A 27,895-nucleotide genomic window follows, 5' to 3' on the forward strand; every position below is an offset into this window, starting at 1 on the left:
CAAAGAAATACAGTTGCTCCAGGATGAAGCTTTGCCTTGCAAGCCGGCTGTATGGAGTTGCTCAGGACGGGATTGCTCGGGGGGCCCTCAGCCCGTGGGTGAGTTGGGGCGTTCGGGCTCCGCGTCCCCCCAAGGAGGTTGGGGTCATCCCGGGGGGCGCTCTGACGGCGCTGTGCCCCGCGGCGGCCGGTAGGTGGCGCCGTAACACCGCGCATGCAGCGCCGCCGCGCCCTCTCATTGGCTGAGCTGCGCGTCGCCCCGGCAACGCCCTGGGATTGGTCTTTCCCCCCCCCCCTCCCCATACGCCCATCACTCGGGGTACCCCGCAGAGCCGCCCCTTTCCTCTGCTCTGCCGCTCGTGTCCTCTGTCCCGGGGGATCGGCAGAGGCGGGGAGACACCCACGTGTTCAAACTCACGCCCTGAGTGGGTCGGGTAAGATAGCAGCCCGGGAACTGGCGTGAGGCAGTTGCCAAAACCGCATTAAACGTAATGCAGGGAGAGTTGTGCGAGGCTGAGTGCTTTGCCTCTGTGGCTCTGATCAGCGAGCACAGCGAGCATGTCCTCTCCTTATCTCCTTCTCTTTCTGCCTTCTTTTCTTTCCTTTTTCTGTGCTCTGAGCTGTTGTGGAGCTGCACGGTGTGTGGGCACGAATGGCCCCCAGTCAGACCCAATGGTCCGTTGCTGTGTGCTGAGCTCTCCCTTTGTGCTCTCCATCTTGACTTCCTTGCAATTGAGCAGCCATTCAGCCTATCTATTACCTGTTTGGAGCAGGGGGGGTGCATGCACTGCACTCACTGTCATCCCTAAAACAACTCGGGAATAGACCTGGGGGTGCAGCTGTGCTTTCTCCCTCCCCTCCATCAAGGGCAGGACATCTGGAATGGCTTTGGTTGAGCTGTGTTTGCACCCTCAACGGAGGCTGGAAATCACCCCTTGGTTATTGGGAGTCTGAGGCTCTGAAGGCATTGAACGAGACTTAATTTCGAGGTCTTTAAGTTGAGTCAGAAAGGAGCCTGACCCAGACTCTCAGCAATGCTTGGCCGGCTGCATCTCTTCCTGCCCCTCCCATCCTATTGGTTCAGAGGGCTCTCCAGTCCCAAGGACGTGCTTCATTTGTTTCGGCTAAACTGTATTTGATCCATTCCCTGAGCTCTGCGTCCTCTGGTTGAGTGGTGTCGTGGTCCCTGGGGTTGCTTTCCCAGCCCTGCTGTGCCCCATGGGCTCCTCACGGAGGGGAAGAGGCATTTCCAGCAGGGTGTGACCCCTTCTCCTCTCCCTTTGGGTGAAGGGAGCTCAGCAGCGAGCAGGCAGCATTTCAGGCACCTCCTCTTGAGGCTGAGTTGCTCTCCTCCCATCCAACACAGTGAATTACAGCCCTAATTGAAACCATGCCTGGGCTGTGCTCGGCTGAATCGTGGGGTGAGCACTTCTGCTCAGGGTGAGGCTGTTTGCAGGGACAGATGGGCTCTGCTGTGTCACAAGCAGGGCAGTCAGAAACTTACACCCTCCAATGCAAGCGAGGGTCAATGGGGCTTAGATGCCACCAGCACCTGGGGGCTCCAAATAAACGAATGGCACTGCCTGCTGTGATACTGTATGGATTCAGTGACAGCTGCAGGGAGTTGGTGTTCTGGTATATGGAGGGACTGGGATGGATGGAGAGCGTGGCCCAGCAGCAGGGCTGCTCCAAGCCCAGGAGCTCTCGCTGCCACGTGGCCTTCCCTGCTGCAGCGCCCTGTCCCTGCATTGCTTTGCATCCTGCTGCTTTCTCTTTTTTTTTTCCCCAGGAAACATCTGGAAGCTGAGTGAGAAACATTAAAAGGAGGGGAAAAGAGGAGAAGGCAAAAAGCAGAGGGGGAGGGGATCTTGGGAACGCCATGTGATTTCACTTTCCTAAGACAACTGCGATTATACCTTTGAGGCTTTACCAGTCGCTGTAGATTCAAACCATGTTGGATGATGTAAGTGGGAAAGTATGAAGGCCCTACTGGCTGCTCACAAGAAAAAAGAGAGAAAAGGATCAGTTTCTGGCATTTTATTTAGTGTTATGAATCAGAAGAAGGGCAGCAACCAGATGGGCTTTATCTTTATTGCTTTCCTAGGCTTGGATGTGCCTTGCTGATCCCTTAGGGAGGGGGAAGTGCCTTCTGTGCCTGCAGGAGCCCAATGCAAACCCTTCTTGCTGTTATTTACCATGAGAACTGCTGTTTCCAGGCAGCTTCCAGTTCTCTGTGCCTGCCTGGTGCTGCCTCCTGGGCTGCTTTCAGGAGCTGGGGATGTGGGTCCAAGTGGGGCCTTGGGCCCAGAGATGGGACAGAGCTGCTCTGAGTGGATCAGGATATCGCTGTCAGATTTAATGGGCTTTCCATTGGAAAAAGCAGGAGGCTGCTGGGCCTTCAGCTGGCAGGGGTGAAATTGTCATCAAATAGGCTTGGGAATAATGGAAAAAAAATACTGCAGCTCCCATGGGAAGGAACTGGGTGAGCAAATAGAGGGGGAGGTCGGTGCCAAAAGAGGTGCACGGAGCCATCCTGGGGTGATGTGCTGGGAGAAGTGGGTGCTGAGCACAGGAAATGCTCTGGGAGTTTGGCTGGGGAACAAGAGAACTATTTCCTAATCTTTTGGCTACTGAAGCTCAGGAAACTGATGCTCGGTTGGGATTTCTCAGTTCCCCAACACTGAAGGCACAGAGCCGGAGTGTTTTGGTTAATAAATGAGGCTGTGGAGGGAAGTATCCCTCTGTGTCTCCCTACCCCTCCTGCTTGCTCCTCCACGTCTGGCTCACAGGCAGGAAGGTGCTGCTGAGGTTTGGCCCTCCTTGGGGGTTTTCCTGGCCTTGCTCCATGGTCTTGTAAAGTTTTCTCCTTTGCTGTTTGAAATGGAGTGATCCTGGCAGGAGTTGGGCTGTGCGCAGGGAATTGGTGATAAATCCAGGAGCTCATAAAACTCGAGGGTGGGAGGGGAGCCTCAGGGCCACAGCTCCTCCCTGGCTCCATCCACACATCTCCTGCCTGCCTGACTTCAGGCGAGGTTTTCCTGCCTTCCCATGGGGTTTGGTGAACCCTGGGGGATGTTATGGGATGGCAGTGTTCATGTCAGGCAAGCACCCTGCCCATCCAGCACAGCTGTAAGCACACCTGGCCCAGAGTGAGCCCATACAGCTGATGGTCCAAATGGACAGGATATGAGGGTGTGGAGAAAAACGACCCACCCACGGTCAGGGAATGTGGCCAGGCTGAGTTCCTTCAGGGCTTGAGATGTGCTGAGGGCAATCTTTGGGCAGGTGAAATAGAGTCATGGTTTGTCCTGGCTGAACTTTAACCAGAATGGTAATCACAGTCACAAATACTGTTAGCTTTTTCTGTTATTAAACCAAGGTAAGGTCAAAATATCTTTGGGGCTGGACGCTGCATTTCTAGGGCCTTTCTTCTCAAGGAGAAGCAGCAAAGGATACCTGGGAAAAGCAGTGGCTTTTCCAGGGATACCAAAGCCGTGGTTTTACTTTTGCTTTGCCTGAGGCCAAGCAGCGTTGCAAGCCCAGTTACTGAGCTTGTGAGTTCTGCAGAGCCTTTGCAAAACATCTTCCTTCTGAAGTGCAATTTGGAATGAACTGGAATGGGGCATGCCCAGCTCTCCTCTGGCACTGCTTTTGGGCTGTGTTGCTGCAGATGCAGCACACCAAGGCAGCCCAGACCCAACCAGCCCACTTGGATGTGCTTTCCCCACACCTTGCAGTGTGCTGGAACTACAGGAGGCAGCCAGGCCCCCAGTAAAGCTCACTCAAGCCAATGCAAATCTGTCACTGTCTCCAGCAGGCTTGTTCTTAAGGACTGGGATTTTTGCTGCTTTTGGAGGTTATCGGTGCCAAAACCTAGTTTCCTTACATGCTGGAAACAACAAAACAAGTGTTCCTGGAAAGCAAATCCATCAGGATTGCAAGCATGGGCACGGTAACAACTGTACTGGATTTAAGCAAAGGCACACATTGGGGCACTGCGGTGCAGAGGAGAGATGGGGTCTGCAAGGTCTGGGTGTCACCTTCTGCTTGCAGCTCCCATTGAGCTGAGCACCAGCAGTGTGTGCTGAGTGCCCAAATGCATGTGCTGTATCTCAGCCGGTGTACACCTCAGCCCTTCTGAGTACGTGTGTTTCTATCAGCCTGACCTTTTCAAGCTGTCTGTGGGCTGACGGCTGCAAGCCCTGCAGGATTTTCAGCAGTGGCAGTAAATAGCTTCTCCTGATATGTTTGGAGAGAGTCAGCTTTGGCCTTTTGGTGATATGCCATAAACAGCCAGCATGCCTCGCTCACGGCATCCTGAATGGCTTTGCTGGCTTCTTGTGTATCCTTGGGGGCAGACAGGAGTGAAAACGTAAACCTGAGTGCTGACAGCCCCCGCTGTGCATGGGATCCTCCTGTCCTAATGGCCCCAAAGAGGTATTAAAGCACGCAAGTCGCACCAGTTTGGGTGTTAAGTGCGTCATGTCAGAGCTGGGTGACAGCAGCCAGGTGTTGTTTTCCTGTTGATCTGGTTGTGGTTGAACACAGAAGTATAGGAGGTAACAATGTGAAGAGCTCTGTGTCCTTCTGTGATGTGGTTTGTGGGGCAGCAGCTCTGCCTGGTGCAGTGCGGGATGCAGCCGGGTGATGCGAGGGCTGTGCCAGGAACTGAGAAAATCAACTGCTCTGTTCTGCATTTGGGACTTCCAACCATCTACCAATGTGCTGCCAGGCAGGAGGTCACCTCACGTGGTGAGAGGAGCAGAATCTGCTGACAAATCGTCCCTGGTGTACCTGCAAATGTTGGGCACCTCTGCGAAGATAACCGCCCCCCATTGCCCACCTCGGCTTTCCTAATGGCCAAAGGGTGAGAATATCATTCCTTCACTGCTGTTCTTTGCACAGACTATTACCCTGTGCTATTGCAGCTCATGTTACAGCTCCAGCCTCCCGGTGTGAAGCCAAGACTTGTACTAAATCATGAATGGATATTAGGCAGGTGGGGTGAAAGCCAGGGCACCTCACAGCGTGCTCCTGCTGGTGCCGCTGCTGCTCTGCTCCGTCCTCCTGCACCCACCGCAGCTCTTCCTCCTTCCCGGGGCTGCAGATCCTGCAGAGCACCCACGGCTGCTGCCGGTGCCCCTCAGCTCAGGACATCCGGCCCTCAGAAAGTGCAGAAAGCCCCGAATTCCTCATTTTCTTCACGCAATGAGAAGGGCTTCAGGACTCGGATTACCCCCATGAAATCTCTCCCTGTCCCAAAGCACGTCCTGCGCGCTGGCTGAGGCAGGAGAAGTGTTCCAGTCTCTATCGAAACCTGCGACTTCCACCACCCCTTTGGTGGCTGGGAATGGCGCCCAGACATGAAATAACGAACTGAAACCCCTCCACGCGTTGACCAAAGAAAACAAGCTGTCAAACAGAAATATCCCCTCGCTCCTTTCCGAGGCGGACCCAATCTCGTTCCCATCTGCAGGCTGTGCGGCGCTGGGAAGGCAGCATGAGGAACTCAGCATGAAATCGTCAGCGACGGCGTGCGGTGCTGTTTGTGCAGCATAAATCAGTCTGGGGAATGAAGAGCCCCATCTTCTTTCTCGCAGGTTTGCTCAGCACTTTATTACCTCTGCAGGGAGGTTACGAAGGAGGCCTTCTGGCAGCTTCAACTCGCTGTTAGGGCCTTAATTATGTGCCGTCATCTCGGTGCTGTTTGCAGGAGGCTGTAATATCTCTCTTTCCCGAGCTCCAAAAGACCCCAGCGGTGTCTGTGATGCTGCTCCAGCACAAAGTGCTGCTGGAGAGGTTGGGGCTCTGCTCTTCAGGGCGCAGCTCCTGTGCTTCCATGGCTGTTCAGACTGCACAGTGTGGGCTGTGGATTCGGAGCAAAGCAGCAATTAGTACCAATTTTCCCAGACAGCTGCTCCCATCTGTTCTGTGGGCTATTTGTATTTGTTTGGTGTGGGTAGCAGATTTCTTGTGGAGTTTGACAGAGTGAGATGGGCCGTTTGCTTTCAGCCCTCTCCTTGTTGTTGTTGCATGGGGCTTAGCTGAGAAGTCTATTTTCTGACTGCGTGATAATGCTGCATAGCACAAAACCTCCGAGGAGATGCTGGAGTTAGAAATGGCTCAGATGCTTGGCTGATGAACTGCAGGAACTGAATGAGCTCTTCACGTGGCTCTGCGTTCAGTGCAGTCATTGCACTCCTGTGTGGTTTTGCTAAATGGTGCATGTTCTGCCCAGCTGCGTGGGGTATGAGCACCTTTCTTCCTCGCTTTCTCCTATCAGATTGCAAACCCAGCTGTGGCCAGCAGACCACAGTGTTGTTATGCCATGGCATTTAGGGCAAGAGGATGGTGCTGGGAGGTACACCTGCATGGGCTGCAGTGCCGCGTGCACCAGAAAGTGAGAAGGAGGCTGAACACTACTTATTTTCTATTAATAAAGGTGATTATCTGACCGTAGAGTTATTAGGAGGTGTTGCTACAACAGCCTTGCAAAGCTGGATTCTGCTGTGCTCCGCTCTGCAGCCATCTGGAATGCATTTGGGAGAGCGTGTAGCCCAGCTGGGCTCAGAGTTAACTGCACAGAAAGGAGCTGCCACGTCGTGGTGCTGCGCAGCACAGAGCGCTGATGCAATGGGTGGGAAGAAGCAGAAGTATTACATCAACCTGCTCACCCCGTGGAGGGAATCCTTACGGGGGTGATGGAAGTTGACAAGTGAGCTGGGGGTGATAAGCAAATAAGCTCATGATTTTTGTATGATGTTGACGCTCTTTGAGCTGGTACTGAATGCAGGTGAAGTAGTAGAGGGGAAACAATAGCAGAGATGGGGAAAGCAGGTCTTGGGGCAGCTGGCTGCAGCAGAGCCCAGCTCCCACCTTGGGCATGGCTTCATGGTCAGGGATGTGCTCCCTATCTCAATTTATGCTGTGCTCTGCAGCCTGCTTGCCTTCCTTATCAGTGTTTCAGGAGGGGAATACATCTCATAAGGCTGTTTTCCACTTGGTGTTGATTTCCATCTCCTACAAAGCTTCTATTCCTCTGCTGTGATGTTCCATCCACTTCTTGAGGGAGAATGTGGGGACAAGGGAGCTCTGTTCAGCTGTCTTTGTGCAGAGAAAGGTGGTGCTGGCTGCAGGCTCAGAATGGGACACTGAAAAATCTTGGCCTTGTGTACCTGACATGAAACACCCCTTTTCCAGTTCAAGATTGAGAGCACTGGAGTATGGCTATGGCTGGCTGGGCTGTGTGCTGCAGTATGTTGGTTGCCTGGTTTTTTTTTTTTTCCCCTAAGTCTTGTTGCATGACTTGGAGAGAGCAAGGACATGCCAACAGCCCATGCCTTTATCCGTGCTCGTGTTCATGTCCATGATGTGGGACATGCCATCAGTCCGTGGCCTTGTCTGTGCGCTCATCCACACCCTGGGACATGCCAATAATCCATGTCTGTGACCACGTCCTCATCTAGTAGGGACAAAGGGTTACATCCAAAAGGACCACTGCCAGCCTCATCGGTGAGTGCCCAACACCCGTCCCCTTGGTGTGCCCCGGGGCTGCCCAATACCTGCACAGGGCTGGGTGCTCTGGGACTGCATTGTCTGAGCGGTGCTGGCAGAGCAGTGGAGTCTCTACCCCAGCTGGATTGATGGGGCAGGGGATGAATAGCACTTCTGTTTGGCGTGGGGGGTTTGGGTTTCAGTTTGGAGAGGGAATGTGTGCTGGAGCAGCGGGAGAGGCCCTGGTTTACAAAACAAATAAACCACTGTGGCTTATAAGCATGGGTAATCTGTTATTCTAAAGGGTCTGGGGATAATTTACCACCTGATGTCAAACTCTTACATTTTGAGAGGGGAGTTAACAAATGGAAGCTGGTTCAGTCCCTTTTGACCCAGGCTATCCAAACCCAGCACAACCCTCTGCCTGTGGGGCAGGGGATGGAGTGGCTGCAGCCTGCACCCAATGTGGGTCAGGACTGGGGATGCTGGGTCCCTTCCCATAACATCCTGGAAGAGCAAAACAACCCAGCCCTGATTATTTCCTTTGACAGCTCCATCTGCAAAGGACTGTGGCTGCCCCTTCCTATTTACGTGACATCATTCCAGCATGGTCTGCAGTGTTTAGGCTTGGCCTTTTTGTTTGGACTACTTTAATCTTTCCATTTTCCAAACTGCTGATTTTTCTAAACAGTCTGAAGCAAGAGGCAAAGCTAGATGCTCTGTTTCCTTTCAGTATGGCACTTGCCCAACAGCGCTATGTAAAAGCTGTATCTGGACAACTCTGTAACCATAAGCAATTTGGGTCTGAGATTCCTGGGAACAAAGCATAACGAATAGGGCTGGCAGTGTCAGTGTCGTAAGCAGTCAGAGTGACTTTAGGAGCCAGAATTAGCCAGCTGCCAGGGGATAAAATACTGGCACTGTGGCTGCGCTAAAGGCTTTAGTAGGAGTTTGGAGTGTGGTAGAGGCATCAGGTCAACCCCTTGCACAGTGGAAGCATCTGGCTCACCCTTGCAAGATAGGAGCAGCGAGTTCCACGTGTTGCCAGGCACAAAACTCAGATCCTCCATGGGAGAGGAAGGTGCCCACAGCTTCTGGCACAGAGCTGACAGAGCTCCTGGGACGGATGGCAGCTGTGACTGTGGCAGGGAGCGTCCCTGTGATGTGCATCACACCGGGGTTTCTGTCTTGAGGATGCAGGCAGTGGTGAAGGGCTGTGAGGAACGTGGGGTGGGCAGCTGTGGTGGTCAGGCTCTTGTTGCTAATGAAGATGGGCACTGCTGCAGGGGGGAGAGAAGTAAATGTGGAGAGGAAAGGGGTGGGGGAAAAAAAAAAAGTAAAGGCAGAAACTCATCACAGCTTTCAGAAGCCCTTTTCTGACCTCAGCCTCTGTGCTGACCCCGCTGTCTGCTCACTCTGCCTGCTGGCTGACCAAAGAGGAGCGTGGCGTTGTGGGTCCCACTGCTGAAACATTTGCAGGAGCAGCTCTGAGCACTTCCAGATGCTGGGCTGGGGTCAGCTGGGGACTCTGAGGGCTGCCAGGAGCAGGGACAAGCGCAGGACAGAGCCAAGCATGTGCTTTGTGCACAGTGGGGTGAAGCAGGGCTTACCTCCTGGTGTGGGGTGCCCTGTCCCAGCCTGGTATGTGCACCTGATCCTGCAGTGCTTTGGGATGCTGAGCAGCATGGGGAGGTAGTGGAGCATCCTTATAGGAGCCAGGAGGGGGGTGACTGCCCACAGATGCCGTTGCTGGTGTGCTTATAGGGTCTGCATCTGCATTTTGTACTGGGAGCCGTGCAGCAGCTGGCTGAGTTATGGGTGCCTTGGTGATGCTGCAGGGGTATGCAGCCAGAGCTGGGAGGGAAACACTAGATGGCAGGTTGGGGCTGTGTCGCTGCAGCTGGATACCAGCTCAGGCTCCAGAGCATGGCAATAGGTAATTGCTGGTGGCTCATAGGCTTGTGCTCACCCTGCAGGCTGGCTCTGTGGGATGGGATAGATACAGGAGCTTTCCTGCTTCATCTATCTGTGTGTTTTCATAAAAGTTATTCAAAATCCTTCCCCTCGGGGCTCTGGATCTCTGTCAAATTTGGCAGAGACTGGCAAGGAGGTTTTAGAGGAGGGCTGACAGCTGTGCCAACATCGTGTCCTGAATGTGTGCACTGTACTGTGTGCACTGTGTCCTGAACACTGCATGGGCAGAGATCTGGGCTGCAGGCTAGGCAGAGAGAATTCCAGCCCAGCTCTGTGTAGCTCCTGTGCTCCTCCATGCCTGAGTCCCTTCTGAGCTGCAGAGCACAAACTGGGAAGAGCCACGCACGTGGATATGGGGCAGGACCCTGTGGGAAATGCACCCCAAAATACCCCCTGCCATCCATCCTCCAGCCATCCTCACGGGCTTTGTCTGCACTGCAACACCCCATGACCCCAGGACCATCTGGGGCTTCTCATGCAGAAACAGCTGCTGTTGAAAGATGACTTTTGAGGAACTGCTTTTCCTTTCTCTTTTTATTAGATCCATGCAAGCTGAAATCCCAGTTTTATTACTCTCCAGGGATCCACATGAGGGCTCATTGGAGACATGCAGGGACTCCTTGAGGACAGCCCATGGGATGAGAGGTGCACTCTCATTGCAATTCAAGCAAGTCCTGCTGCTGTGTGCTGTTTCCAGGCTGCTTCACAAGGTCGGGACAAATGATGTGGCATGTCCAAAGCTTAGTGCATCCAGCTTCAAATCGTCATCTGCTCCGTGCAATGCAGCTGCTCAGTGACGGGGGTGAGAGGGGCTGGCGTGAGCCCGGGCCGCTCGTTTCGCATGGGACACTGCAGGCTGTGAGGTGCAGAAGGGTTGTACGGAGTTTCCAGGCTTTATGCGCGTTGCTTCACGTGCAGTGCAGGTTTTTAGCCGCTCGGTGTCTCCGTGGGCTGCCTGGTGCCGCAGCAAAGCTGGGAAGTGAGCTGTGGAGGTCTGGGCTTCAGGTGTGCATCTGTCAGCAAGCATGAGAAACTGTGGGGAGCAGCGATTCCCTCCAGCTCTTTGATTTCTGGAGCAGAACTCGGCTAAAGCGAAGGAGATGGGAGCCGTGGGATGGTGCTTCTGGGCTGCTGGCTGGAAGTGGGGAGAAGCTTTGTGAGCTCAGTACGGAGCATCACGCTGGGGCTGCCCTTCAGTGAGTGCTGAGATCCACCGCGGGGCCATGCAGGGCTCACTGCTGCCTGTGGATCAGGGCTATGCCTCAGCAGAAGGGAATGTTCTTCTTGAGGCTCTGCAGAGGCAGCAGGAGCTGCTCAGGCCAGCTCTCATGAGTCACCCCCGGTGCACATGTGGACCACGGCTCTGCTCCTTGCCAACAGCAACACCATGTAGCCTAGCAATCGGGAGCAACCCCACCATAATAAACCCCAGGGAGAAGCTCTCATAACCCTATGCAGCAAACCCATCTAGCCTCGTTACGTTTGATGAGGATTTTCCAGCAGGGTCTGCAATTGCAGGGAAAGGATGTGCCAGAGGATTTGGGAATTGTTCATTGTGGGAGGATTGGTTCCACATTCCAGGTTTCCAGAACAAGGCACGAAAAGGGTGGATCCTGACTGCAGTACACTCCGTCCTGTTTGCTGTGGGTGGCTCTGGAAGGGAGAGCTCCTGCTGCTGCCCCTGTCTTGTGGCTGCCCATCCATCCTGGTGATCCTCGTAAACTACACTGCATTCTGCAGTAGGGCACCAACTCAGCTGCATTTTCTTGTCCCTCAGTGGGACGATCTCACCTCGTGGACAGCTTGGAAGCGTGGCCAAACAGTCACCCGGTGCCCCATTAGTGTGCTGTAGCTGTGGGAAAGCAAACGCAGTCACATCGTGGTGATGCCGAGGGGTGCCATCTCAGTGGCCTCCAGAAGCTGTCATTACCTCTAAGGTGGAAAAATGAGATATGAGGAGGGGAAGTAGAGACAAAGAATTGATCTGATGCGGCCTTGGGGTCAGGGCTCTGTTCTCCTCCAGGGACTGCAGCAGTGAGACTTGTCTGGATGGTGTTTCCATGTGGGGTTGCTGTGAATCAAGCCTCTCCATGGGACTTGAGCATGAGTTGAATGCTGTTATTTGGAGGGGGATGGGAAAGGGGCAATAGCTCTGACCTGGCAAAGTCCCTCAGCCTGAAATACTGCTGTTGGAACGCACTGATTCTTGGAAAGGGAAACTTGTCACGGCTACAAAGCGGCGCTGATTGCGCTTCAGTTTGGAAAAGGGCTTTTCAGGTCCGAGATGGGATTTCTGGGCCAGAGCCTGGCCAAGGGAGGAAGGCAGCAGAGTGTCAGGAGAAAGCCTGGGGCCTGGGCAGGGATGGGGCACAGCTGCTTCTCACCATCTCCGGGTATCTGCAGTTGCCTCTGTCTGTGGACAAAAAGCCTGTGAGGTCTTTGGCTTCCCAAGGATGAGTGGGAAAATAGGGCAGCCCTGTGCTGACGGCTGGTTTGCTCACTCAGGCTGGCTCCAGGTGTGGGAAGAGGCACAGCGTGGAAAAACGCCGGCTATTAGAGCCACCGATTGCCTGGCTCTGCAATGAAAAGAAACCCCATTAAACGCTCCAAAATGAGATATAAATTAAGTGGCCCGGCTATGGTCATTTATGATGTCTTTCAGGTTTAAAAAACTGTCCTCATTTCTGAGGATTTAGAGTTCCCACCTGCCTTTAATGGGACTATTCTCCTTGCAGCTATTGCCGTAGGTAAAGACTTAAAGTCAAACAATAATTACTCCCAGGAAAGAAACACTGTTTTCTTGTCATGTTCCATTAAATAGTCCGCAGCACGAGCCAAAGAATTAATAGCCTTATTATCTGGCCTTCAAAATACATCATATTAAGGAGGAAAAGAAGCTCTGAAGAGTGCAGAAGACACCGAGGGTCCCAATATCCCACACCATGGGGCTGCTGGGGTGTTCTGTGCCACTCAGCTCAGTATGGGTTCAGTCTGAAGGATGGGTGGCAGAGGGAGAGGGCATCCTATGAACTATGGCTGTCCCTGGACCAGAAGGTGTTTCCTCTCTTCAGAGCTGAGGGTGACTTTTCCTCCCCTTTCGGTGTGCCCGGGGTGGGATGGTTGCAGCAGGTATCTGTGGCTGGCATCCACGCATCTTTGCATGATGGCAGATGTCAGCTTGGGAAGTGAACGTCCTGCAGCCGCGTGCTGACAGCAGGAATGTGAAATTCATCCGATTAACGCGTGGTGTTGTTGTTTCCCCTTGAGCTGGAGTACCTGGCAGCCTCCCCATCGCTTGGAAGTACATCAAATCCCCCAAGGAAGAGAGGCAGAGTTCCCAGCCCTCCCCCGTGACTGCAGGGCTCTCGTGGGGAGGATTTGGTGCTGTTCTTCTCCCAGACACCTGCAGATGCACTCAGGCGTGTGTGTGGTGCTGGCTGTTGGATTTCTTACGGCTGAAGAGATTTGCTCAGTTTTAACGAGGTCTGAGCAGTTCTAGGGTAGTTTCGATCATAGAATCATGGAATATCCCAAATGAGGAAGGGACCCATAAGGATCGTTGAGTCCAGGGTTCAGCTGGGCCATTTGTGATAGAGAGGAAGAGGTGGCACTGGAGCACCCTGAGGTGTTCCCTTTTCCCTGCCCTTGCGGAAGATGCAGTAGAGAGATCTCAGGGTTCATCTGATGGCATAGATGTTGGCCCCATGGCCATGCGTGGTTGAGTGCCTTTTGCACCACTCGCTATGGAGCAGTCTCATGGGTTATTTATTGTTTCCTAGCTAGCCTTCAGATAAGAGATGATGTCACTTCTCTTTTTTGGTCTTTTTGTGAATATTAAATTGCAGAGTGGAAATGAAGGGGAAATCACTCACCCCTCTCGTGGGCTGGTGTCCATGCTGCTCATCTGTCAGTCCTTAATTAGCTGAAGGACAGGTTTGACAATATTTCCATCCCCTCATTTTCTGCGGTCAGTGGGAGAGAATGAGAACCCTCAGACCGTGGGTTTTTTTCCCCCTCTTTTTTCCTCTTTTTTTTTTTCAAGGTTCTGCTTTACAACCTCTTGCAGAGCAAATGTTGTTTTTCAAAGCTGAATGGATGTAGCAGCTGTAACATTTTCAATAGCACCTTCCTCTTCCACAGAGCCATCCAGCAGTCCCACTGTTATATGCTTTGGTCTCTATTGCTGTATTTCCCTGCTTCGATTTCAACACTTGTATTGCTGCAGAACTGAAGCTACTTTGGAGGCAAAGATAGGTGGGCCTAGGAACGGTTGGAAGCAGCATACTGGGTTCTCAACACTTCAATCCATGGAGGGGACTGAAAAGCCCAAGGATGGGAATGAGAAGAAAGCCAGGCTTGCTGCTGTTAGCCAACCCATCTTCTTACAGTGCTGGGATTCACGGGGTAATGTTCCCACTGTTACACTTGGGCATAGGAAAGTGGAACGTGAGCCAGAAATTGCACCTTGGGTTTCTCTGAATGGGGAAAAATATAGAGCTCATGCCCTCTAGTGGCTCCATAGGGCTAAGTATAAGGCTGTAGGGTGCTAGCAGCGTTCTCACCTCCTGGTTGTTATGGGTAGGAAAAATAACAGGGATCTCCTCCTATCCCTTGCATTCAATGGGAAGTCAGGACAGTGGTTTTAGAAATATGTGGCTCAGTTCTGCAGGTGTGGAGATGAGCCAAAAGGCATCAGGGACAGAGAAGGCCATCTTCCATCCATGGGGTCTGCCCAGGACAGCAGGCTTTGCAGGGACGTGGAGCCTGAATAAATGACACATAGCCCTGTTGTCATCTGGTTTTGAGCTGCTCTGGAATGTCTAGTTGTTGCCTGTCGTTGGTGCAAGCCACCCCCTGACACACCCAACTGCGTGGCTGAAATAGCTTTTAAGTCATGGATGTTAACATATCATAACAATAATAAAAATCTCCCTATTTTAAAGCCCATATGCCTCCCCCGCATGGACCTCCATTGGCATCTGCTTCTGATTAAGCATCACTGGGTTACATCCTAAAATAACTTCAAAGGTCTATTGACTTGCATGATTTTTAAACAGCTCCTGAAGAGCCTTGGAGAGCTGCTGCTGACCCAGGGGGATGAGTCAGTGCTTGGTGCTCCTTATCCCCCAGAACACAGAACCAGTAGTTCTCCTTTTGCACATCAACCTGAAGCTGTTTCCACTGTGTGGCTTCAGGAATTTACAATGAATACGAATGCTGAGCAGATCAGAGATGAATTCGGTGACCCGCGTTGCCCAACACAGCAGTGACCTCCCACTGCCTCTGAGAAATTCCCATTCCTTTGAGGTTCCAGTCCTAAAACAAGAGGACTGCGGCTCCTCCCTGCATTTTTTTCAGTCCTTTTTGTTCTAAATGGGTATTCTCTTGCTCCAAACCGATGCTGAGCATCTGCTCAAGCCCTATAACTACTTGGTGGCTGTAAGAGCAATCAGCTCTTACCTTTGGCCACAGGCCTGCAGGGTGTCTGTCCCACTGGTGGGGATGGTAAGCTACCATCTGGGCTTGGTGGCTCTGGGATTGTCTTTCCATGGCATGTAAAGGTCAGGGTTAGGTGGCTGGAGCTGAGCTGCTGTGCTGTGGGTTGAGTAGAGCATGCAGGAGGGAATCTGCAGCCGCTGAGGAGGGTTCTGCAGAATTGCCCTGCTTTCCTTCAGGCTCTGTTCAAAGCAGGGTGCTGCTCTCTGCCTTGAGAGCAGACGCTCTCGAGAGGGCTTTCCTTTCAACCAAATACAGATCTATTAAAAAGCATGGCTCTGGTCTCTGCCAAGAGCTCCATTTCTGCTGGGATCTCAGAAGCTATTTAGTGTCTCCACTTCCTGGGAATCTCTTTCCAAGAGCTTTGTGTTGGTCTTTCCTCTCTTCGCTGTGGGTCCACGGGGTGGGGGTGCGGGGAGAGCACTGAGACGCCCAGGCGTTGGGGAGGAGAGGAGCTGTGCTCTCAGCCAGCTGCAGAGCACGGTGCTGGGCACCACGTGTATAGGCTGGACCCAGAAACAGGGTTCTTCTTCCCGGTCCTGCTGCTTGGTTTCAAGCCAGAGACGACTCCAAGTGGTTTTTTTGTTGGGTTTGCTTCCCATTGACCCAAGTGGTGCTGTGCTCGAGACGCTCGCATCCCATTTCCATTGCGATGATATCACCGAGCAGGCAAATGGCAGAGTGCATCACTTAGTGTCAGCCTGATCTAAGAGGCAGAGACTCTGATGGGTTTTGCACCAGAGGGCTGCTTTAGGGGAATGGCCACGCTCTGCACAAGCCGGAGCTCTGCCAAGTCTCTGTTAGCCAGCACAGCTCTGAGCGAGGATGGGAGGATGCTACTGCTCCCTTCTGCCTGCCGAGAGGGGGAGGGATTGCTCACCAGTGCTGCTGGTCCCAGACAAAAAAGAGATGGAAAAGACTCCGTCCTCACGCCTCTGTTGTGGCCTGGCTAATGTGAGTCATGCTGAGTGCCTGGGGCACCCGGAGCTGCCTCCCTTGTGCTGTCCTCCGCTGCCCCCCAGCACCAGGGCTGCCTCTGTGCCCGGCCGACGTGGCACAGCAATGCTTCTGCCTGGGGTTAAATGTAGGATCCAGAGGGACAGCCTCCAGCATGGAGTGGGAAGAACGTGCCCCTGTACCCTGAGTGGCTCAAAGCAGAGCTGGTGCGTAGCGCAGGGCTCCCGCAGGAGCGTTCCCAAGCTTTCAGATCAGTGGTGGGACAGAGGAGTAAATTCGACACATATTTTCCATCCTCAGCTATTCACATTGCCCCTAACCTGATCCCAATTAGATACACAGAGGCAGCTGCCAAGGAACTTTTATGACTCATTTGAAAGGGAGCCTGCACCAGAGCCGTGTATTCGAATCCAGCTGTCTGCACTCTGTTGTTGTTTAAAAGGACATTTGTGCTTGCTTAGCTCACCTAGGAAAGGGCCAGTGGGCCCCTGGACGTTGGGGAACTGGTTGTCAGCCCAGGAACATACTGTGTATTCCTTGAAACAGAGAGAGAAAGTGGAGCTGTTGGCGAGGGCTTGGGAGGGGGACTCCTCCCTTCGAAAGTCTCATCCTGGTCTCTAGTAATCATAGATCAACCTAAACCCTAAAGAGTGAGGATAAAAATCCTCTCCCAAATGCTCGTTCTTATTCTAAGTTATTCTGGGCAACCCCCTGACTTGTAACCATTTTGGTTTTAGTATGGCACAGGCTGCATTCACCACTGATACCTTGCAAACTTTCACTAAGTAGAATGGTCCTTTGGCATCCCATCCCTAAAATTCAATGTGTCATGCGCCCTTCACTTGCATTTTCATGTTTCTAAGGGACTGCCACTCTTTTAGCTCTTATTTTACATCATTTCCAATGAAAGCTGGGATTCCGGTAATGCAGAAGAGTGAGAGCTGAGTGGGGTGCTGTGGTGAGCTCAGTGAGCACGGTGCCTGCAGTCTCTACCCTGGTTGGGATCTCCCACTTTCCCAGTCTCTGGCACTCCTTCCCTGGAACAGGACACCCAAAGCACCAAACCCACACCCAGCATCACTAGATGGTGCTAATGCTTGCATTTTCCCCAGCTCAGCCTTTACCCTGCAGCCCGCACCTGGAGTGATGCTAAGGGCCCTTCTGGGCATCCATGTGCTGGGGCAGTGTTTGGCCAGCCCTTGGCGAGAGCTACTAATAGCCACAGTTACTAATAGCAGCAATTCCCATCACTTGGCTTGTCTGCAGGCTTGCCAGGGGCAGAGTCCAGGCTCAGCACATTGCAGTGTCCCTGCAGTGTTATGCCCTCCCCACTGCTGCTCCCTTTAGGGGTGCAGAGCCTGGGATGGGGCACAGGGATTACATTCCTTCACCGTATCAGTTTTGCATTGGTTTAAGCCTGTGGGTTGGTTGTCTCCAAGGGACCAAAGCTGCACATGGGTAGGGGTGAGTGGCTGTAATTCCTGGTGCTCCTTGTGCTGGTGATGGGCTGGGGACATCCATGTGCCCAGCTCAGAGCAGAAGTACAAATTTTCCAGGTCCTATCCTTGCATCACTTCTGGGGTTGGGCATTTGAGTGGGATGTTGCGTGATGAGGACCATCCTGTGCAAAGCTCACTGGCTTTGGGAACCCTGCTCCAAATGCCTGATGGATGAGGCATGGCCTGAAGCACAGATGGCTGAGCAGAGCCCCCCTCACTGCAGGAGTGACCCTGGGGAGGTGCAGGGGCACAGGGAGGAATGAGAAGGGCTCACCCACACAGCTGACTCAGTACTGATAGGCAGTCACAGCCAGACACTGAATGAATGTGTCTGGGAATGGTTTCTTACTGCTTGCCAGCCGCAGACACCTCCACATCTCATGGGGCTGAGCTGGGGGACCGAGCTGCCCCTCATCCCTTGGAGGGCATCACATAGAGCTGGTTCACCTCAGGGGTGCAGAGTGGGGACGTTCTAGGTGAGCAGGGTGACAACTGGCAGTGCCTTTCCATGGCATCAGCCCAGGCTGTGGCCGTTCCCAAGTGGGGAGGTCAGCACCAGCCAAGGACGCTTGCCAGCAAGAGCCAATGTGTTCAGTAAGAGCAGCATGCACCTTGCCTGGCACCCAAAGGGTTTCACTTCTGTATGGACGGAGAGATGGTTGGAGAAAAAACATATCTGAAAATAATTTTTTCTTGCAGAATTAAAAAAGAGGGGCATCAATACTATGGATATTTCAAGTCTCCAGAGAGCTCTGCTTCGAAGGAAAGAGACAGCAGAGCGCCTGCAGCAGAACCAAAGCTTCAGCTCACTGAATTCTCTGCTTTTTCCTCCCACTTCTACAAAACCACCCTTCAGACCACCATTGCTCCAGCCATGGAAGCAATGTAGTGAAGGCCCATGAGTCCACGTGGGAGCTCAGGCAGGGAGGAGGAGGAGGAGACCCAAGTGGCTGCTTTCTCAGTGCTGAGGATGATGTGCCCTGCTGCCATGTGCCAACACCTGCACTGGGCTCCTCCGTCTCCCATGGGGGTCTCAGCACTGTGAATCACCACAGCCATCCCTGCACCACATCCTCCAGACAGAGCCACGCTGCAGCTCAGGGCATTCCATGAAGAAATTGCTTTCTCATGACTAAATGTCAGCATAGAGAATGAATGAAGAAAGACCACAAATTTACTTAAAATCTGCAACCGACTCCTCAGCGCAGAGGAAAGACTGGCATCAGTGTCATGTCCTGAAGCAGTGTCATGTCCTGAAGCAGATGCAGGAAGAACAATTACTTGTGTTCACAGTATCCTTAAGGTTGGAAAAGACCACCAGCATCATCTAACCCAACCGTGTAGGGGCAGTCTGCTCAGACACATCTCTTGTCTAAGAGCTTCCAACTTACTGCAGTTTCCTTATCCTCGTGCCTAAGGGACAGCACCAGGGACACCAAGGCACACAGTCCTTGTAGGCATGGCTGGCTGCCAGCCACCCTTGTTCTCTGGTTAATAGAGGAGCACATGGAACCGTTGTAGGTAACATGACCACTGCACAATCCCGTCATAGCCAGAAATGTTTCAGCTGCATCACTGCTATATATTTTCTTTCCTGCAGCATCTTATTTGCCCTTGGTTGTAAGAGGACTGAGCTGATGTTAGCATTGTTTTCAATTCTTCAGCAAAAATATTGGTGTTTTTCTTAAGAAAAAGGCATGAGTGGACGATGTAGTTTTGACTGATCTGATAATAAGTATAGGAGAAAGCACTCGGTGTGGTTGCATTGCCCTTTTGTCCTGGGCTGCAGATGGTCAGTGAAGCTGTGCTCACCCCTCCCAGGTGCTAACACTCAGCCTCTGCTGGGCAGATGAAGCACAGCTGGGTAATGAGCAGGTCCTGATGGGCAGTGTTTGTTGGCCTGTGAACCTACCTTGCCTATTTAGGGACCTGACCCAAACCTGGGAGCTCAGAAACGTGGTGCTCTCAGCTGTAGCCATTCCTCTTCTTTAAATTCAGTAGGCGTGCCTTTGCCACCAGCAGCATCCTTGGATTCCAGGCACCATTCACATCCTGCTGTTTGGGAAATGGTCATTGCCACCAGTCTGGGAAGAATGTATTTCTGCCCTTCTGATAACCCACCAGAGGTCCCCTGAGGGCTGGGATTCACGTTGCTTTCTGCCCTGAGGCTGTAAGGTAAGAGATGCAGTGGTGTTCACTGTAAGTGAGAACCCTTTGCTTTGAATGGGGAGATTAACAACAAAACTCTCTGAACTTCCTTCTCCTTCGGTTATGTTGCAGAAAAAATTAACTTTGTTTAAGTTGGGAACTGGAGCAGTTCTTTATGGCCACTGATTCCTTTTTTCCTCCTCCTGGTCTCAGTAACAAGGGCCAGAGTTGTGGGCCATGCTGGACACAGCTATTTTCTTCCTGATGCTAATTGCAGCCCTTCCTGGGGAGGAGCAAGGCAGCTGATTTTTGGATAAACTGAAGGCAAAAAGAATTTCTGCCTGGGCAAAGCTGAGCGGAGAACAAAGGAGTGGGAATAGTCAGGAGTGCTGGCTGTGGGGCTCTGCAGGGTGGGGAAGGACATGCATAGGCCTAGGGGGAAACCAAGGAGAAACATAAGGAGGCAGAATGGATTATTTGCTAACAGACATAGCCAGGGTGCTGCTAAATACCCAGACCCTCACTGTTTCACCCAGGGCAGGGGTGGCAGTGGGGCTGGGCGTGCTGTAGGGTAGTTTGGGATGGTCCCAGGTTGGTGCTGGGTGTGCTGAGAGTCTCCTGATGCTCTGTGAGGCTGGGGAGAAGCAAGAAGGAGCACGAGCAAATGTGTTTCCACTTAGCTGCTCTAAGGAGCCAAATGATGTAACTGCTCGAAGCCCCGCACTATGTTGGCAGGAGGAGTCCAGTGACAGCTCCAACTGTAAGTTCCTGAGCTAATGAGCAGAAAAGTTGAATAAAACTTAAAAAAAAAAAAAAAAAAGCCTATTTATTTGGCTTAACATAGCGATCCTTCCCAGGACTGTTCCTTCAGCTGTTCCTCTGCTCAGATCACAAATCCAGACCCAAAAGATGCTGGCTCCTCTCCTATGGGTCTAATGGGGCAGAGCCAAGGGGTCAGTGTCCGTTGGGAGCAATGCTTCTGTGCAGCGTTGGGTGCTTTGCTTGGTGCTGAACCACATCCCTGCTCCAGGAGAAGCGCTGTGCTATCCTTTCCTCCAGCCCTTATGGAGTTAACCACAACTATTATTATTAAGGGTGGGTTTTTTTCTCCCTCTCTTTCTCTCTCTCTCTCTGTGTTACCAGCAAAGAATGTTTTACTACAGCTCTCCACACAGCCACCAGCCTCCAAATGGACCACGTTACAGTAGGGCTAAATATTGTGTCAGGGAGCATGTGTTTCTTGTAAGATGGGCTCGAGCCTGTGTAGGAAATTGTTTATCTCTTCCCTCCCCCCCCTTTCTGCCTTCATCTTCCCATGGGTCGTGTGGATGGCTGGGATGGGAACTTTCCTGGGATGCTGGCAGAGATTTTTGCATGCAGACTGCTGTTAGGGCTGAGCTGTGGGTGGGACAGTGTCCATACATCTACTGGGTGACACTTAGGTCCTGCTGCCCCCAGAAGGCACTGGGGTGCCCCAAGGCATTGCATCATGCAAGGAGGAGCACCACAGCTGCCTGGGGAGCCCTCTGCAAGAGGGTCTAGACAGAGGCTGTGACCGGAGCACGGTGCTGATGTGTGTGCTTGGGAATGAAATTTGGCTGGAGAGGTGTTGCTGCCTTGAGGTCAACGTGGAGGTGAAGGGCTTCATGATTTCCTGCAAACTAAAGGTGTCTGTAGGGCGGGTTGTGGAGTTGGCTGATTACAGAAGTAGAGTAAAACCTCTGATAATTGTATTATTGGAGCTGAAATCAGAGCAGAGTGGGGTCTGTTGGCCATGCTGCTCCAAGCACTGCTGTCACCGTGGCCCTGGTGGCACACACTGCTGCTACACTTCTGTCTATACTGCCGTGCTTGGGGAACAACACCCTCCCTGCAGAATGGGGCTCGTTCCTCCCCTGCACAGCTCTGCAAAGAGTGATGGCAGGGAAATCTGAGCTCCCCTCATGCCTTCCGCTCCCTATCTGTCCATCTCGACGCCATCCCAAAATACTAAAAGGCACTTTTCCTTTTTACTGTCCACGCTCTTTCTTGGCCACTGAGCTGCACAATAGCATAATTGTACGTAAACATCTGATTTCTTTTACTTTGCCTCAGTAATAGCTTGTAGCAACTCCTTCCAACAACTATTAATACTGTGCTATATATTAGATCCAGACTTCAGATCCCCAAATGTGATTGTCTTCAGAAGGGGGGAAGGCTGAAAGGAGATCTAACGTTTACCCTCTGGTCAATCTTAAATGTAGCATAGGCTGCATCTCCATATAAACTCAGCTGGGGCTCTTAATGCTGAACACCTTGGCCTTCTGCTGTGAGAGATGATAGATGAGTCCCTGCTCAATCAGAGCGATGATCTCTCACCATCAGCATCCCACTGCTTAGGGAGGGCTGGCTGACCCCAGGGCAGCTCTCCTCCCTCTGCCTTTTATGTGGAGTGGAGCAGAGCTATAGCAGATTGAGATCTGCTCCCTTTATAGGGGAAAAGCACGAGAGCAGAGGGATGGAGCGGCCGAGGTGGCTGGATGGTGCCACTGCAGAGGCAAAAGCGAAAATCAGCTAAAACATAGGAAAAAAATAAAGCCAAAATATGGCTAAAAATAAATGTCGTGCATAGCTCTTGTTCCTTCCTGCTGTGGAATAGGAGAATTTTGTAAAAAACCAGCCTGTGCTTTAGCCCAGCTGCTCAGGAGCTGCAGTCTGCCAGGCCAGGTCAGAGCAAAGGGAGTGGGCAGCACTTCTCATTGGGAAATCGTCTTCTCTGTCCCAAGAGAGGAAATCCAGACAGGCTGTAATAGCAAGGAATTATGTTAGCCCTGATTGTATTGCTGGGAATGAGAAAACCAGCTGGTCATAATCTCTGGGAAGTGCCTCTGTCCTTCCTTGCTGGGACACTGAGATCCAAACCTTAAGACCAGAGTTTTGAGGACCTGTGTCCTCAGCTATATTCAGGTTTTCTTCCGCTGCTGCATGGCATGCAAACGTGCTGTTATCGGGCAGTCTGTCCTGCTGGGGCTGCTGCTACAAGGCAGGAGCTGCTCTGTGCATCACTGCGCTCCTGCAAATCTAGCAGAAGGTTCTGAGTGAGAAAAGGGCACTGAACTTGGCTCGTTCAATTGGAGAGAGGTCTTTGTCTGAGGAGTGCTTGGAGCTTTCTGGTAGGCTTCAGGCATGGTTGGGCTGCTGAAGGTGATTGGATTCTCCCTTTTCTTCACCAGAAACAGCAGTTTGGTGATTTCCTTGGCTCTGTGTTGCTTGCCACTGGACCAGCTGGCACTGGATGAAAGAGAGTGGCTGCACATCTTCCTGCTCCTGGTGGTTGGGACTGTTAAAAGTCAGCCCTGTGCCACGGGTTGCCCCAGCTCTTCAGGTGATAACCTGCTTCAGCAGCAGCTGTGCACAGAATTTATTGGGCTGCAGCTGGGAATCTTTCTCTTTGATCCATCTCTGCTATTAAACAGCTTGTGATAACGCCACTGAGCTCACATCGAGGAGGGGAAGCCGAGCAACCTCAATATTGGAGCTGAGCAGCAGTGGGGTGCCCATCTTAAAGCTGCATCACCTCACTGTCTTCAAAAGCAAAGGAGCTCCTTTTATAGCAGCGAGCTGCTCTCCAGGAATGATTAAAGTCTCGTAAACGAGCACCTTCCTCATCACAGAGCTGTCTGCTGACGGGGTGCCAAGTACAACAAGCCCAATCCAAAGCATCATCCCCTCCATGGGGCTAATTGTTGTTGCCTTGTCTCTTGAACAAGAAGAGTGGTAAGGGAAAGCAGAGCCTGGAGACACACGCACATCCCTGTACAGAAATAACCCCTGAAATAGAACTGACAAGCAATTGAGGAGTCGGCCTGTGGGCTGCAGACAAAGCACAGAGCAAAGGAGATAACCGGCAGTGAGCACTGGGAAATAATGCCCTAAATTCCCTCTGAGCCCATTCATCACCGTGGCTTCGGCGATCATCTCAGCAACAAATTCCCCTATCATCCAGCTGGAATTCGATGTTAATGACCTGTCTGTTATTTCAGGGGGAGATGGACTGGAACCGGTGGGTAATTGGTAGGAAAAATCGCCGGGTACAGCAAAGAGCTGATGCTACTGGAGTCGTTACACCACGAGAGAGGGAGATTAGGGAGCTCTGCTTACCACAAGGGGCTTATTCATCCTGAATAAATGCATTAGCTGCCCAGAGCTGTCCTCTTATGCCCTTGTTCCTGTCTGGTGGCATCTCCCCACCACAGCTTTTCCCAGCAAACAGCAGAGATGCAGCCCAGAAGAAGCTGCTAGAATCATAGAACACCCAGAGCTGGAAGGGACCCATAAGGATCATCGAGTCCAACTGCTGCTGTTGAGACAATCACAGTAAGGAATAACCTGCTCTCTCCAAGCTCACACTGATGTATACGTTTATTCTGGAGTTCTCTCAGGAAAGACCATAATTACTCTAATTTCTTAATTACCGAAATTATTCAGAATGACTCTGCAAACACCTCTGCCCTGTAACGTTTTGCACGAGCAGCCTCCCAGATTGCAGCAGCGTTAGGCTTTGGGTTCCTTCCTCTGCTGGAAGGATTTGCTGCGTTCATTGCCATTTCTCCTTGCCATCACGTTAGCGGGGCAGCCTGCAGCCCTCACCAAAAATAGGATAACTGGAGAGCATCAGGGGAGAGCTAGAAGCAAGTCCAGAGGTAAAGCCTTGGCTCTGTTGCAAAGGATAGCTTTGCTGGGACTTGATGTCTGTGCTTTTTCTCAACAGTTTCCCATTCCCATCTTGCTAACGGGACCAGCACCAGTCATGTTTCGGTGAGCACACCTGCTTTATAAATTAGCTCCCAGGAGTATTTGCAAAAACAGAGCTGAACTGCATGGCCACGGGACTGGGTTTGCTGCAGAAATACCAGCACGTATTCATAATAAAGCAGCTGCACGCTTTGCCCAGCTCTGTCTGTAACTTCTCGTCATGTCCTGTACCTTTCTGGGCAGAAAGAATGGGTGGTAGTGGTGGGAAAATTGCAAAATCCTCCTTGGCTAGATGAAGCAATTATTTTTGATGCAGATGGGGCTGCTTTTAACCCTACGTATTCCAAACATCTCTGTATAACCCTATGGGTTCTCCACCGTTGTAGGCAGTGATGGAGAAGGAAAAAAATGGGTGAGTAGGATTTAACACCCAGCCAGAACTGAACTGTACAACACCCGACTGCAGAAGGGTTGGTTCTATGCCCTTTATGCACAGTAGGCACCGCTGCTGCCTGTCCCCAGCATGGCACGAGTTGGGGACCATGAGTGGTGAGGACCTCTTGTGGTGCCTCTCCCTGAGCTGCAGGCACAAAGGTTGGATTTCTTCCCTATGGCTGCGTGAAGAGCTGCTGACTGCTCCACCAGGAACTGAGGCAATAATCCCAGCTTGTTGTTCTCCTTCTCATGGGAGACTTCTTGTGCAAAAGAAGCATCAGTAGAATGAATCAAACGCTGCGGTAGTGGCCCCATTCCCACGTGCTCTGTGTGCTCTTCCTCTCGACTCACCGGTGAGGAGGCGGTATCATGGGGAGGCTGTTCTGAAAATGCTTTTAATTGATTTAATTCATAGCTGTGTTGGAGCAGGAAGGTGTTCCTTCCTTGTGCCCGGGAATGGCAGAATGTCCTCCAGCTGCCCCCAGAGATGCAGCGCTGTGCCTGGGTAGCACTGTCTTGCTGCTGGCCATCCATGCCAAGCCTGGGAATGAAAGCTTTGGCAACAGCCTGGACCAAGCTCTGGTATCTTCCTTATCGAGAAGCATGCTGATTACTGCAGACAAATTGGAGATGAACTTGCCTCTAGAGCCCAACGTGTTTGTGAAATGAATTGCAGTTACATGGGGATTTATTATTTCTGCAAAAGAGGCTTTCTTATCATGATTTTTCCTTCCATCTTGGACTCATCGCTACCAGACCAGGAACCTTCAAACAGATGTGTTTGGAGCCTTGATGTGGGCTCACAGTGGCTGGGAATCTTCTTGTTATTCCTACGAAAAACAGACTCCAGCTGGAGGGGAAGAAGAGCCTCCAGCATTAGAGATGACCTAAACAGCACATGTTGCAAATGAGATGGGAAGTGGAGAACTGCTTGAAACATCTCTGGCCCTTTCAGCAGAACTGTTTTCCCTTTGCCTTCTCAAGGCTGAGCTGCAGACATTGCAAGAATGACCCCAGCAGACTGCTGCTGTTTCTGTTTTGCATGTTCACAAGGCAGCTTCTGAAATAAGTTTGCACACTGTTGATCTTGCACTGGACAGCCTCACATCAGGTGGCAGGGAAGCCCTTGCTCATGCTGCCCTGACCCTGCTGCTCTTACTTCCCATGCTGATGCATCAGTGCATGATGTGGCTGGAAATGAGGTGGTGCAGGGTGGTCTCCTTGGGTTTTGCAGCTGAAATAGGTTACTGAGCTCCTGAAGGCATCCACCAGGATTGCTATGGCCTGGAACAGCCCTAGGAAAGATGCTCTGCTTCAAGCTGGGGTTGTGCTGGTGGTGGGAGCTGGGGATTTCAAATCTTCCTACAGTTGGATATTTCAACCAATGGCATAAATAATGGAAAGCCTTCCAAAAGAATGCCATCCTAAGGGCTGTTCCCCTAAGAAGAAATGCAGGTCAGGAAATACATTGGCCATATGAGTTTGTGAGTCCTTTCAATTGTGAACAGTGCACTAATCAAGGTTTGGCTAATGGGTATGCTGGGATATGCACACAGATATGCTCTTCTTTTGAGTCTTTCTCTTTACCTTTCAACCCCTGAAATCATCCAAGCTGCTAACACTCTGAGGAGGATGATGCAGCAAAAATAATAGGTTTAGCAAGAAGCAGAAAAATGAGATTAGCATCTGTTTTTCTGGGAAAAATATCAACTTTTCCTGCTTAGAAAATGAATGGGTTGGAAACCAGCTTGTAAAACTCGAAGCCTGACTCAGGCACTGATTTGTCACGGGGCTGTCACCTGCAGTCACTGTTAGAGAGGAGCCCTCAATGTTCTGTCCAAAAGGAACGATTGCTGTCTGAGTTATTGATGGATTCGTATGTGGGGAAGAGCAAATCCTGGTCAAGCTGGAGGACTTTTGCACACATTCAGCAGCGAGTGAGTAAAGTTAGTGGAATACAGAACCATCCCTGCTCGCTGCAGAGCAGCCCCCAAGGAGCACAGTGATAAATGAATTGCAGAAAGCTTGGAGCTTCAACTCGGCCAGGGGAAATAACGCTGTGTCTATCTGATCTCTGCAAACCTGGCTTTCCACTTATGTGCCTGATGATAAATCAGCAGTAAATGTGCTTAGGTTGGCACGCCAAGTTTTTCCCTGGATGCTGTTCTGTAGGCACGCACTTTCTTCACCACAAGAGTCCAGATCTGGTGCAGAAACCACAAGCGTGGTACAGGCAGGCGGCATCCCATCCCAACACCGTTGCATTGCCCTTGGCCTGCCAGCCAGAGCCAGCCCAGCACAGCCATGAGAGAAGGATGGCAGGCGCTCCAGGAGGACCTCTTCAAACTGCAGAGAAGGTCTGATTTTGAAACTGGGGCAAAAGTTGAAATAGGATTTAATTTTATCTCAATTGATTCATCTGTCCCTAATTAGAAATAGCTTCCTAATGCATGACGTAAGGATACGAGGAGGGTTGTTTTTTTTTAATGAATGACTCTTGGCTGAGATGAAAATATTGCTGTTCTCAGATAGTTCTTTTTATATGCCAATAGAGATTTGTGCAGTCTAAGATGAAAAATACATGAGATCCTGCAGTCACACACGCTGCAGACTAAACTCTTACAGATTATAGATCCTGTCTCATTCCCATTTTGTACATCCCATTTTAGTATCTGCATTTGCTTTTACTGAGAGAGGAGCCTCAGTCTCCCAGAATTGCAGTGTGTGATGCTGTGCAGGGATGGAGCAAAAACTGATCCTTACACCCAAGGCAGTTTCTCATGGGAACAGTGTGAAATTGCCCATTTTTCTATTTTCAGGGTGAAAGTTGTGCCTGCTTTGCCTTATTTTCTCTTTCTGTCCTCTTCCCCGTTTCTTCTCTCCTTCCTGCCCGTGGGTCAAGGGCTGGAAGTAAAGCTGAAGTTGCGTGGCAGGATGCAGGAGGCGGAGCAGTGCATTGAGTTGCATGACGCCAGGCAGCAGGAGGTGTGGGCTGCCCACTACCTGTTCCTGGACAGCATGGCCAGGAGATGGAGATAATCCCTCTCACCTCATAGTGCACTGCTCTTCCACATCATTCCCCTGCTCCTACTCATACCTCCTCATGCCATCCAACATATTTCGTCCCAATCCTTTGCCTTCACACCCTTGAAACCCTTC

The 27,895-nt window shown here is 51.6% G+C and overlaps 1 long non-coding RNA gene across 1 annotated transcript; it reads left to right on the top strand.

The window, feature by feature from the left end:
• Positions 1–5,013: 5,013 nt before the first annotated feature.
• On the top strand, positions 5,014–27,367 carry LOC107052217. Its single transcript, XR_001464526.4, has 3 exons — positions 5,014–5,599; positions 18,119–19,594; positions 22,780–27,367. It is a non-coding gene; the product is annotated as an uncharacterized LOC107052217 (long non-coding RNA).
• Positions 27,368–27,895: the final 528 nt, after the last annotated feature.

Source organism: Gallus gallus, chromosome 17 (genome assembly GCF_016699485.2).
Source record: "Gallus gallus isolate bGalGal1 chromosome 17, bGalGal1.mat.broiler.GRCg7b, whole genome shotgun sequence".
NCBI lineage: Eukaryota > Metazoa > Chordata > Aves > Galliformes > Phasianidae > Gallus > Gallus gallus.